The sequence below is a fragment of the Argopecten irradians genome, chromosome 11 (genome assembly GCF_041381155.1).
Source record: "Argopecten irradians isolate NY chromosome 11, Ai_NY, whole genome shotgun sequence".
NCBI lineage: Eukaryota > Metazoa > Mollusca > Bivalvia > Pectinida > Pectinidae > Argopecten > Argopecten irradians.
The window spans coordinates 38,680,868-38,692,830 of record NC_091144.1 but is presented as its reverse complement, the minus strand read 5'-3'; the positions used below and the strand labels follow the sequence as shown (position 1 = coordinate 38,692,830).

General features: G+C 36.1%; 2 long non-coding RNA genes across 2 annotated transcripts; one reads left to right on the top strand and one right to left on the bottom strand.

The window, feature by feature from the left end:
- Nucleotides 1-6: 6 nt before the first annotated feature.
- Nucleotides 7-3,804, top strand: LOC138335512 (uncharacterized). The gene is made up of 2 exons (XR_011210295.1): nucleotides 7-2,434; nucleotides 2,553-3,804. It is a non-coding gene; the product is annotated as an uncharacterized lncRNA (long non-coding RNA).
- Nucleotides 3,805-9,882: 6,078 nt separating this feature from the next.
- Nucleotides 9,883-10,167, bottom strand: LOC138335508 (uncharacterized). The gene is made up of 2 exons (XR_011210294.1): nucleotides 10,109-10,167; nucleotides 9,883-9,959 (listed from the first exon to the last, which is right to left on the bottom strand). It is a non-coding gene; the product is annotated as an uncharacterized lncRNA (long non-coding RNA).
- Nucleotides 10,168-11,963: the final 1,796 nt, after the last annotated feature.

The window sequence follows — 11,963 nt, the reverse complement described above, 5'->3', positions numbered from 1 at the left end:
CAAAAGTAAGGAGGGCATGGTTAGCGGAGTGGTCCCGATATATTTATCACAAGCCCTCCACCTCTAGGTTGTGAGTACAAAACACACACGAGGCAGCTGCAATTTACTGACCGTAGGTCGGTGGTTTTTCTCCAGGTACTCTGGCTTTTCTCCATCTCCTTCACTTGGCATACCGTTTAATGACCCTGGCTATTAATTGGATGTTAATTCATACAAATCAAACCAAGGAATATAACCATAGCGCCTTCCATCAAAGAGAAATTGAAAAAAAAAATTTTAATTGATGCTAAGATGGTACATCTGACTTCATGGAAAGGGTTTGTTTTCTCTTTAACTTTGCACAATAAAGGAAAAAAAACACCGGTTACTTACTTACTAAAATTGAGATTTACACATAAGGATGATGATGGTGATTATGAATTGATGATGATGATGATGATGGGAAAACAAAGCGTGCTGTGATTTATATTGTTTATGTATTATGGTGAATCATGAATAAAGGACATGAAGACATCAAGGGTTTTACATCGGCACTTAAATCGCATAACTGAACCACTTCCTGCGCACTCTCTTACCCGCTGCAGGATTACCAGTTTCAGGATGTAGTAGTGTAACCCATACAGATACAGCACAACAACTGAATGGAATAAACGGTGATTGATTAAGTGGTCAAAATCCCAGCCAAAAAAAGATAAAACAATTTATCAAATCCCTGTGATCAAGATATGACTTACTATTAATCAGTGGATTCCTCAAGTCCCTGTGACAAGGGGAGGTATAAGATGTGGAATTTAACTGATATTTTATGTATGTTTTCATGTTTCTCAAATCCCTGTTTACAAAAGACTATATGATATATATGTGGATATTGAATAAATAATTCCCCAAGGCCATGTGATATATATCGCGATCAAAATACATTTTAGTTCATTAAACAAGACAGTTGAAAAGTTCCAATCCTTTGGCTTGAATAATGGAGTAGTCCATTATGGAATTACAGGTGTGGATGGAATAGTCTATTAAGTCACAAGGGTGACTGGAATTCACTTGCCTGTATCAACATTTAGTGTGATAATTGTATATGTGTAAGATATTAGTATAGAGATGTGTACAGATATATGTGTCTGCATGCGTATGCATGTGTGTTAAATAGGGATTGAACAGTGTTTTTATTGCGTTTAAGGTGATATGAACACAACTGAATACAGACATATTCATTGTAGCAAGTTGAGTATATAAAGTTATATGTAAATATAATGTCTTGAATGACACAATTTTCTATAAATTTCATCACTGATATTTTACCCTGATGCCAAACTTTAAAAAAAAAATTAGTTTACGTTATCACATTTTCTTTGTTTCTATAACATTCTGAATAACTTGATTTTTTATTTTGTGAATATGAATTTTATTAATATTTTATTAGCCATCAAACATATCTGAGTAATTGCATACAGTTTGAACAAGTCAGCAGAAGCATAGAAGTTGGTGTGTCTGACATTTTACCACTAGCCCAATACCTCTGGGTCATGGTGGCTGAGTGGTTAAGGTGTCTGACATTTTACCACTAGCCCAATACCTTTGGGTCATGGTGGCTGAGTGGTTAAGGTGTCTGACATTTTACCACTAACCCAATACCTTTGGGTCATGGTGGCTGAGTGGTTAAGGTGTCTGACATTCTACCATTAGCCCAATACCTTTGGGTCATGGTGGCTGAGTGGTTAAGGTGTCTGACATTTTACCATTAGCCCAATACCTTTGGGTCATGGTGGCTGAGTGGTTAAGGTGTCTGACATTTTACCATTAGCCCAATACCTTTGGGTCATGGTGGCTGAGTGGTTAAGGTATCTGACATTTTACCACTAACCCAATACCTTTGGGTCATGGTGGCTGAGTGGTTAAGGTGTCTAACATTTTACCACTAACCCAATACCTTTGGGTCATGGTGGCTGAGTGGTTAAGGTGTCTGACATTTTACCACTAACCCAATACCTTTGGGTCATGGTGGCTGAATGGTTAAGGTGTCTGACATTTTACCATTAGCCCAATACCTTTGGGTCATGGTGGCTGAGTGGTTAAGGTGTCTGACATTTTACCACTAACCCAATACCTTTGGGTCATGGTGGCTGAGTGGTTAAGGTGTCTGACATTTTACCATTAGCCCAATACCTTTGGGTCATGGTGGCTGAGTGGTTAAGGTGTCTGACATTTTACCACTAACCCAATACCTTTGGGTCATGGTGGCTGAGTGGTTAAGGTGTCTGACATTCTACCATTAGCCCAATACCTTTGGGTCATGGTGGCTGAGTGGTTAAGGTGTCTGACATTTTACCATTAGCCCAATACCTTTGGGTCATGGTGGCTGAGTGGTTAAGGTGTCTGACATTTTACCATTAGCCCAATACCTTTGGGTCATGGTGGCTGAGTGGTTAAGGTGTCTTGACATTCTACCACTAACCCAATACCTTTGGGTCATGGTGGCTGAGTGGTTAAGGTGTCTGACATTTTACCACTAGCCAATACCTTTGGGTCATGGTGGCTGAGTGGTTAAGGTGTCTGACATTCTACCAATATCCATCCACCTCCCGGCCATAGTGGCTGAGTGGTTAAGGTGTCTGACATTTTACCATTAGCCCTCCGCCTCAGGGCCATGGTGGCTGAGTGGTTAAGGTGTCTGACATTTTACCACTAGCCCTCCACCTCTGGGCCATAGTGGCTGAGTGGTTAAAGTGTCTGACATTCTACCACTAGCCCTCCACCTCTGGGCCATGGTGGCTGAGTGGTTAAGGTGTCTGACATTCTACCTCTAGTCCTCCACCTCTGGGCCATAGTGGCCGAGTGGTTAAGGTGTCTGACATTCTACCATTAGCCCTCTACGTCTGGGTAGTGGTGGCTGAGTGGTTAAGGTGTCTGACATTCTACCAATATCCATCCACCTCTGGGCCATAGTGGCTGAGTGGTTAAGGTGTCTGACATTCTACCATTAGCCCTCCACTTCTGGGCCATAGTGGCTGTGTGGTTAAGGTGTCTGACATTCTACCACAATGAACTAACAACTATGAATTTTAGTTTACTTATTCACCCCTGAAATTTCATAATGGACTGGTCTACTTTTTGATTCGGAAGAGTCTAAATGTGTCTTCAGGGGTGAATGAGATAATTTCTTTAATTTTTTTGAAAAATTGCCTTTATAACCAATTTTGTTGAAATTATGAATTGTGTTCACAGAAACATGTGTGTGTTTGTTGTTTATGAATGTGACGGTGTTGCTTGAAATTAATAATAAAAAGCTGCAACAGGTGTTGAATATATTACCTGGTTTTAAGACTCTTTAAACATTCATTCTCAATTGATTTCCAAATCGTTTCAAAGTCATGATTCTTCACGTTCCCATTATGGATTCATGGAACAGTGAATATACCAGTGTTATACGTGATCAGATAATTTTTACTGTCACACGAGAATCTTCCCGGCTATACTCACGCACCCCTAAAGACACACATGAACTCTTCCAATTCAAAGGATGGAAGGGTTCATTATGAAATTTTAGGGGTGAGTAATGATGCTGGTGTACAACAGTAGTGTTACATCACAATCTATGCAAATAGGACACCATTTCCTTTACAATTTACATGCTAGCTTTATACTTGTGTTGATGGTCGGTGTTATACAAGATGAGGGAGTCCCTTCACATGAAAAGAAATTGTTACTCAAACCCTGCGGGTTATTGTAGCGAACACAGGGGTCCCTATGACACTTCTGTGTAACTGCATTCTCTTGTAAATAAAATTTGTGAAAACAAAGTATTTTAAGTTGAGTGACTATGTACAATACTGCAATGTTACGATGGAATTTCCATTAAAATTGGAAAGTGTTTCCAACAGTAATTATCTGAGACCTTTCCGTAGGATATGAACAGTTGATGCAACACTTTTCTAAAAAGGTCACCAGACTTTAAGAAGCTTGAGAAGCAATTTTAAGTCGGAGTACAATCCATACAATGAGAAACCATCAGAAAAACTTGAGAGAGATAGTCTTTTTATTGGTCTCGTATGAACATCTAAACCATGGTATTCGGTATGCCGTGAAATTCCACTACGGCAAATGAAAAAAAAGCTCATGAGAAAAACCTTTCTCATTTATTCTGTTCTAAAATGTTTACATCAAATGAAATTTCAATTCACTGCTAAAACGTTTCAATGTATTCGTGACCATGTGCTTCACGATTTAGAAGCTGACTGAAATTCTGACATTTTGAAAGTAAAATGATGTCGTAATTAGGCATAAGAAAGAAATACGATGGAGCATAACAATCGAATTGATTAACTGTTCAGAAATTCTTGTGACAATCTCTAGCGGTTTGCGTTTAGCATGATCATGTGGGTCTGGTGCGGTCTAGCATTATAAAATATTCGTCGAGACTCAATCGATTAGCCTAGCCTCAATGTGATCTATATAGAAAATACCATATAAACACGTTAATGAATATACTCAGCTTTAAGTAGCAGATATAACACAGGGACTTGACTCGTTCTGTTATTGAAGGGCTCAGTGATCTCTAGACTTTGCTTTGAATACCAGATATACCATGCAGGGACTTGACTCGTTCCTTAATCCAAAGGCTCACTGATTGCATTAGTTGGTCTCTAGACTTAACTTTGAATACCAGATATATCACAGGGACTTGACTCATTTCTTTATCCAAGGGCCCATTGTTTATTTTTTTTTCATTCATTGTATAAACCTTTCAATCCTCTGTGCATAGATTAAATATGGCACAGGGACTTAACATGTTTCCTGGCATGTCAGATAATGATCAGCTCAGAAGACTTAGTATTTCCTGTAGTGTTTTAAGGTAACAGACCCCTGTTGGAATGATAAGCACTAGGGAGGTTTCCCTTAAGCAAGTTCTTTCCTCTCATCTTGTCAATTTCCTTTTTATAAACCGAAAGATTTCACAATCAATACTTCAGAGTAAATAGGTTGTAATTGAGCACACAATTTAAGCCAAGATATTGGCTTCACTAGTCAATTCTCTCCAATAAATTGGTTCCTGGTTTTACAATTTGCATGCAGTTAAAACTACAGTAAATCCTGCCTTAGCAACTACCTCTGTATAAAGACCACCTGCTTCATAAGACCACTTGGGTCCCAAAGAGTTTTGACCTCTGTATAAAGGCCACTTGGTTATAAGGACCATTGTTTTTTCTTTGTCCCTTAGGTGGTCTTTAAAGACAGGTTTACCTGCTTACATTGACTTTGGACTACTTTTCTGAAGCGGCTTTTAATTTTTAAAATGGGTATGTAAAACGAAACTGATAATTTTAAAGAGTCGAAAAAAGTTACAAGCTTACCATTAATGCTGTACTTGTCACCTTATTCGAATAAATGAAATGTTAATATTCACAAGGCAGGTTGTCTTATGTTTTCCGCCGTCGTCCTAATTACCGTACATTAATTTACTAACACTGCACTCGTGAGACAGCAAAACTGTAATTAATCCTCACTGTTACATGTAACACAGATTTACCAGGAATCTTGCAATGGTTTGATGTTGTAACCTCTTCTTAAGCCATCGATACATATTTTCTGATGTTATTATTATTTTTAAGAAAATTTACATTTTTATCTCAGAAAGGTGGATGGCCTTTAAGGATTCTTCTATCTTTGTATGAATATTGATTTACGAAGAAAATTAATTGTTAGCCCATTTTTCGAATTTTTCCCCTCTTCAATTTGCAAATGAAATTTGTACCGTTAGTTAAAACTGCTTTTGTACGTGTTCACTTGAAGTGAGTTCATAACTTCCTTGTATTCTAACAGCTGTTTTACAATAACCAGCAAATTACTTTTACTCCTACCAGTTTTCAACTTTTTACGGCTTAACACTTTCACTGTAGTTTTACAAACATTCCTTCACATTTAATAGTAGAGAGTTCCTTGAAATGAAATTCTCTATAGAAAAGCATTACCATACACGCCGTAATTAGCGCCCCTCCCCCTTTAAGCGCCCCTCCCCTTTTCTGGAGAAGTTGTATAAACGCCCCCATCCCATGGATTTAACAACGTTTTACAACATGTGATGCCTCTGACATCAGCACTGTATCCCATATTACATGAACTTGCGAGTCTTTTACTTGAATCATGACATTACATTGCGTCTCAAAGGTTAAAAGCCATATATGCATGTTTACTGTGACAGATTAATGTGCCATGAGTACAGAAAGAGTTAAAACATGGCTGAGATTTTTCGTCCACAACTTACATTTTGGTTCACAAATAAGTGCCCCTTCCTTTTACCCTTTGTTTGAATTTTTAATTATGTTAAAATTGAAGTTTGAAACTTTCCTAAACTTCTGTAATGCTTTTCTAAGTTAATGATTTCCTAAGGATAAGGAATATTTGTGAAACTTGGCCATTTAGGTGGAGGAAGATATCCAGAGTACATTGAGAAAAAACACCAAACTACAACAAGTACTGTACAGAACAATTGTCCAGCTTGGCACTCAAACTCAGGAACCAGAGGAGGTGAAGGATAATGGTAGCATTTCTTAAAACTTCTCAGCCAATCTAGAAATGGAGAGCAGATACAGACCTTTATTATCTCTGCATTGAATAATAGAATTTGACAACATCCCATTAGGGGTCATATCCAGGTGACATTTAGAAATGGCCAATCAAATTGCTGCTGCCAGAATCTTGAATGTGACTTTAAAGGGATTAAATTGTTTGAAAAAAGCTGTCAGAATTATTTTTGTGTATCAAGTCATCTCGCCCAAATAGGAAATTGTATATGTATACTGAGACAAAATGGCGTCAATTGACATAGCAATGCATTGGATCTGAAGTACACGTGGTATAAAGGTCATCCAAACATGACCCCTTACATGGGATGTTGTCAGATCCTCTATTGAACAGAGTGGTTATGAGGATACATATTTCAATCAGATTGGAGAGCAAGTGGTAAAATGTCAAACACTTTAACCACTTTGCCACCACACCAAAGATTGGTTGGGTTTGACAACAGGTTTTTGATGCGCAAAAAAAACCCACTAAAAACAGTCTTTTTTTTCTTTTTTCTTTTTTGCACGTCGTAAACCTGTGGTTTGATAGGTTTAATATCCTATGAACAGCCAGGATCATTCAAAGATGTGCCATGTTTGTTGGTGAAGGAAAGTCAGAGTACCATGGGAAAAACCACCGACCAGCACTCATGCAACTGCCACACATGGAATTCAAACTGACGACAAAAGGTGGAGGGCTTGTGGTAATATGTCAAGACACCTTTAATAGTTAAGCCAAGAGTGGGAGGGCTAGTGGTAGAATGAAGGAAAGCTAGTAACTTCTCAAATGACAGCTCCCTAATCACAAGATTTATTCCAATATTATATGGGTATAGATCTACTATTCAATTGCCCTTCAATGATCCTTGACACGATATCACATGACCAAGTCAAACACAGTCGTACATATGGCAATACAGGCTGATAAGAACTCTAACTATCATCTGATGATTATGGGCTAAATATAGACAACGAATCTGTGAATGATGATAAAATGGGTTGCTATGACAACAGGGATATGGCTTTGTTTCATTACAAAATGACAATAACATGTTAACGGATGGATTTATCACTCGCTTATATATACACAGATCAGTTTTATAACATGGAAGCTCACTCAGTTTTGTATTGTCATGATGCAGAAAAAATAATCATACTAATTCAGGTATTCAGTCATCCTCAATACTCCAGGAGATACTATCACTGACACGTACTATATCCATCCACAGGCATTTGGCTCTATACACATTTTTCTCTATTACAGTGATCAACCCCTGGAAAATCTCATAGTAAAACTGAAGGCACAGGAAGAGACAGGTAATTTGATCCTTTGATGCACATGTCCTTTGATGCACATCAAAGGAATTGTATAACGGTACACTGTGTTGCATTGAAGTTGCAATTGTGAGTCGCTCCCTTTCTGTAATCTTCAAAGGAAGTCTCTGCAGGCCTGTGATTGTTCAGTTTTTTTTTCTCCTGAACTGCCTCCAGTTTTACTATGATATAGTTCAGGGGTAGATATAACTTCAGTGATAGTAACCCCTGGATCTTCTATAGTAAAAGGGAATGTACTCATGGCGGAGAATTAGTTTGTAAGGATAATATTTTTGAGATTTCAAATGACATTGTTATGACCGCAAAAATGACTTCTGATATAAATATTGAGAAATGTTTAACTCGAATTTTCAAAATCATAAATATTTTGTTTTCTCATTTTTAGTTGAAATTGCAAGATCTCATGTATCTAAGTTTATGTATACATTATATAACATACATTTTGTAAATATCTAGTTTACCTGTTTATGTATTAATTTATTGATAAATTTTAATTATGAATTTATTTCATTTATATATTTTACATACATTATGAATAAGGAAGAAAAATTGGATTGCTAAATATAACACAGGAATTTGGCACAAATTTCCAACCATCGTTAAGTTAATATTAATGCATTATTGTATTCTATAATACATATATATTGACCTTTGGTTGGGATTCCGTGCCAAGTCCCTATGAATATAACGTACCATTACCTGAGACCCAGGTAACATTAGCTAGGTGATAATATCAGTACATTTGTATTGAAATTAGATGTTTGTAAGTCTGGGTTGAAGGTCCGGTCATGAGTCATAAAATTGTCACTGTCGTAGGTTAGTTTTATATCTAATTATTGAAACAGAATATGCAAATATGTTGTTAAATATTACTGGTTTCCATACATAAATGTTCTGTATTTGAAAATATTTCATACGTTTGCCTATTAAAGTTAAGCTGGTTCTATATAGTTATGAAGCTTTAGTCTAAATATTTGGAGTAACTTGACTTCAATACTTATTATTAAAAGGACAGTGAGGCTACAGTAATTAAGCCATTCCAAAGAAAATTCGCTCAACCACGCAGTTCATTGTCAGCGGTGACTGATCATATGACTTAATTAACGTGTTCTGATGTACTACAAGACCCCCCACCTCTGGGTTGAGAGTTCAGGAATCAATGCAGGACTTTTGCGAGGCACTCACTATAGATCAGTGGTTTTTCCTCTGGGTACTGGGGCTTTCTGTCACCTAAAATTTGGCTTGACATTAAATTTCCTTGACTTTATTTGGGCAGAGCTGTAGCTTCTCAGATTTACTTCAATAGAGCAAGATGTGTCCAAACCACAAGCCCTCCACCTCTGGGTCGCAAGTTTGAATCCCATGTGGGATAGTTGCTAAATAAAGGCACTGACTGCTGGTCGATGGTTTTTCTCTGGGTGTTTTGGCTTTCCTTCTCCTAAACCTGGCATGTCCTTGAATGACCTTGGCTGTTAAACCAAACAACCCAAACCAAATCATTGGAGCATGACCTTTGCCTTACTAGAACTTAATATTTGCTTTACTGTAGCTGAATTTGTACTTCACCAGAGCTAGAGCTATAGAATGTGGTTTACTGAGGAGAGCCAGATTGAAAATATGCATTGAAAGTGAAGTAAAGGTATTATCCAATTACTAGAATGAGACACTGAATGAGATGTTGTCAGATCCTCAATTTATCACTTGCACCTATGCTGGGTTTACCGTTGTGCTTTTTTCACCCGAGCCTTTGCTTCAAACTAGCTGAAAGTTGTGCTTCACTAAGGCTGTAACTGAATGATGCTGATCTCCTCCTGAAGGTTAGTTCAATGTGACAGCTCTATATTTTAACTCATACATCCCTGAAACTTCATAATGGACTGGGCAAGTCTTTGATTTAAAAGAATGCAAATGTGTCTTTAGGGGTGTTTGACTGTCACTAGGGGTGGTAGTCTAGATTATATGGTCAAATACTGTAGCCATGAACACATACACATTTTGACATTATAGCTATGTGACAAAATTGAGTTTGAGATGATAAATTTTATTACTAGTATTATATAACTGTAAAACATGAAATATTTGTGTGTATATCATCTTTGTGGTTTGGCTTTTTTTTTTACATACACATTTTGACATTACACATTTTGACATTATAGCTATGTGACAAAATTGAGTTTGAGATGATAAATTTTATTACTAGTATTATATACAGAATATCTTTGTATTTCTGTATTTTCTATGACTTTTTTCAACTCCTGGATAAATTTCAACCTACTTTCATGTATTGAAAAAGCAATATTCATTTTGTCTGAAAATTATTTCATCTACCTGGTAAAAGATAAATTTCAACTTATTTTTGTGTATTGAAAAGGTAATATAAAAGTATTCTTTAAGCATTATTATGTATTGTCTCATAAAATTACATCTTGTTACAAATCAAGTGAATATCACCAAAAAAATTGCTGCGCTTTATTTCTTTCAAATGGCTTACCAAAATGGTATGGTTAAAATATGTTGAGTTAAGTTTTTCTCTTCGGGTTACAGGCAACAGAAAGATATAAATCTAATTTAAATGGTAATTAATAGCATTAATTTCCAGCATGTCAAGTTTTGTTAATGTCGGCATGTTCACAAATTCAGAAAGAGCTATTGAATTTTTTTTTTTAAATGCCAAGATTAAAATTAACTTTTGTGAACTCAATTATATCACACAACTGTATATGGTCTTGAGAGGTTTTCCTTGAATTATACTATTTGACACATTTCAAGGAAAGGTGAATTGAGGATTATTCTAAGAGTAGTTCTGCACGATATTGATTCCTTTTGCTACAACTAACAATTGCAAACCGTCACTTCATCATGGCCCAATTAATTTAAATTTTGTTGTGCACAAAAATTTGATTACACCGAAATCAGTATTTACTTTACAAGTTCCAAGGATATGATGAAAGATGTAATTACAACATATTCAATCTAGTAAGCATTCTAGATCTTAACCTTGAATATAAGGAAAATTGGAGGGACTCGTTTGATCATTCATCCCTGAAATGTCTTAATGGACTGGTCTAGTCTGTGATTTAGAAGAGTCTAAATTAGTCTTCAGGTGTGAATGAGTTAAACTTTGCAAAAATTTGAAAAACTGTCTAACAATTCTGAGTCTTTTGCTTTATAAACTTGAATAATTACCAAGCATAATTACCAATACAGCTTTCACGATTGAAAATACAAATACATGTACTTTTAAATTCAAAGATATTCTTTAAATTGCCGACTTTGGATGGCATATATAATTATACAAGTCAACATGATAATTATCTCTTAGAGTGGAGAAAATGGAAGCCTACCATTGCAAAGACACTTGCACTTAATCAGTTGAATATGGTGTAAGTAATAAAGTTCTCTCTTAAAACCAAATTTAGTTTTAAATCAATGTAGTTTGTGTCGTAAATGTGCCGGAAAGAAAGTGTCTCTTGTTCTGTATAACATGAAATATTTGTGTGTATATCATCTTTGTGGTTTGGCTTTTTTTTTAAATTATTTTTTATTAAAATACCCACGAAAATAATGAAAGTCTTTACATAACAGATATTAATTATATATAGATATAGAATAATGTATGGTGTGAAAAATTATCACTTAAGGGGTCCGGATTAACAAGTCATATTTCTAGACATTTGATCCAGATAAAACAATACATATATTGTTATTCTGCAGCTTTGTGTGTTTGGCAGTATTCTGCAGTATGACAACACTATAAAGTCTCCAATTATAGTTCCTAGAGCTCTAGGCTAGGTCTACTGTCCAACACAGACAATCAAGAGGAAAACTTCCAGTCTCTCAAAACATACAATCAATACTAGCTATATGTATAGTACGGGTATGTCCTTAAAGATGCTCCACCGCCGACAGAGCTTTAACAATTTCATCAATTTGGCAATTGGTGTTTAATCGTGTATATATATATATGTCTAATTAACACAAGAAATAACATGAAATAGTTTATTTTGCTTTTGGTGCATGCACAATCAATATTCATTTCATATAGGACATAGTGCCACAGATTTT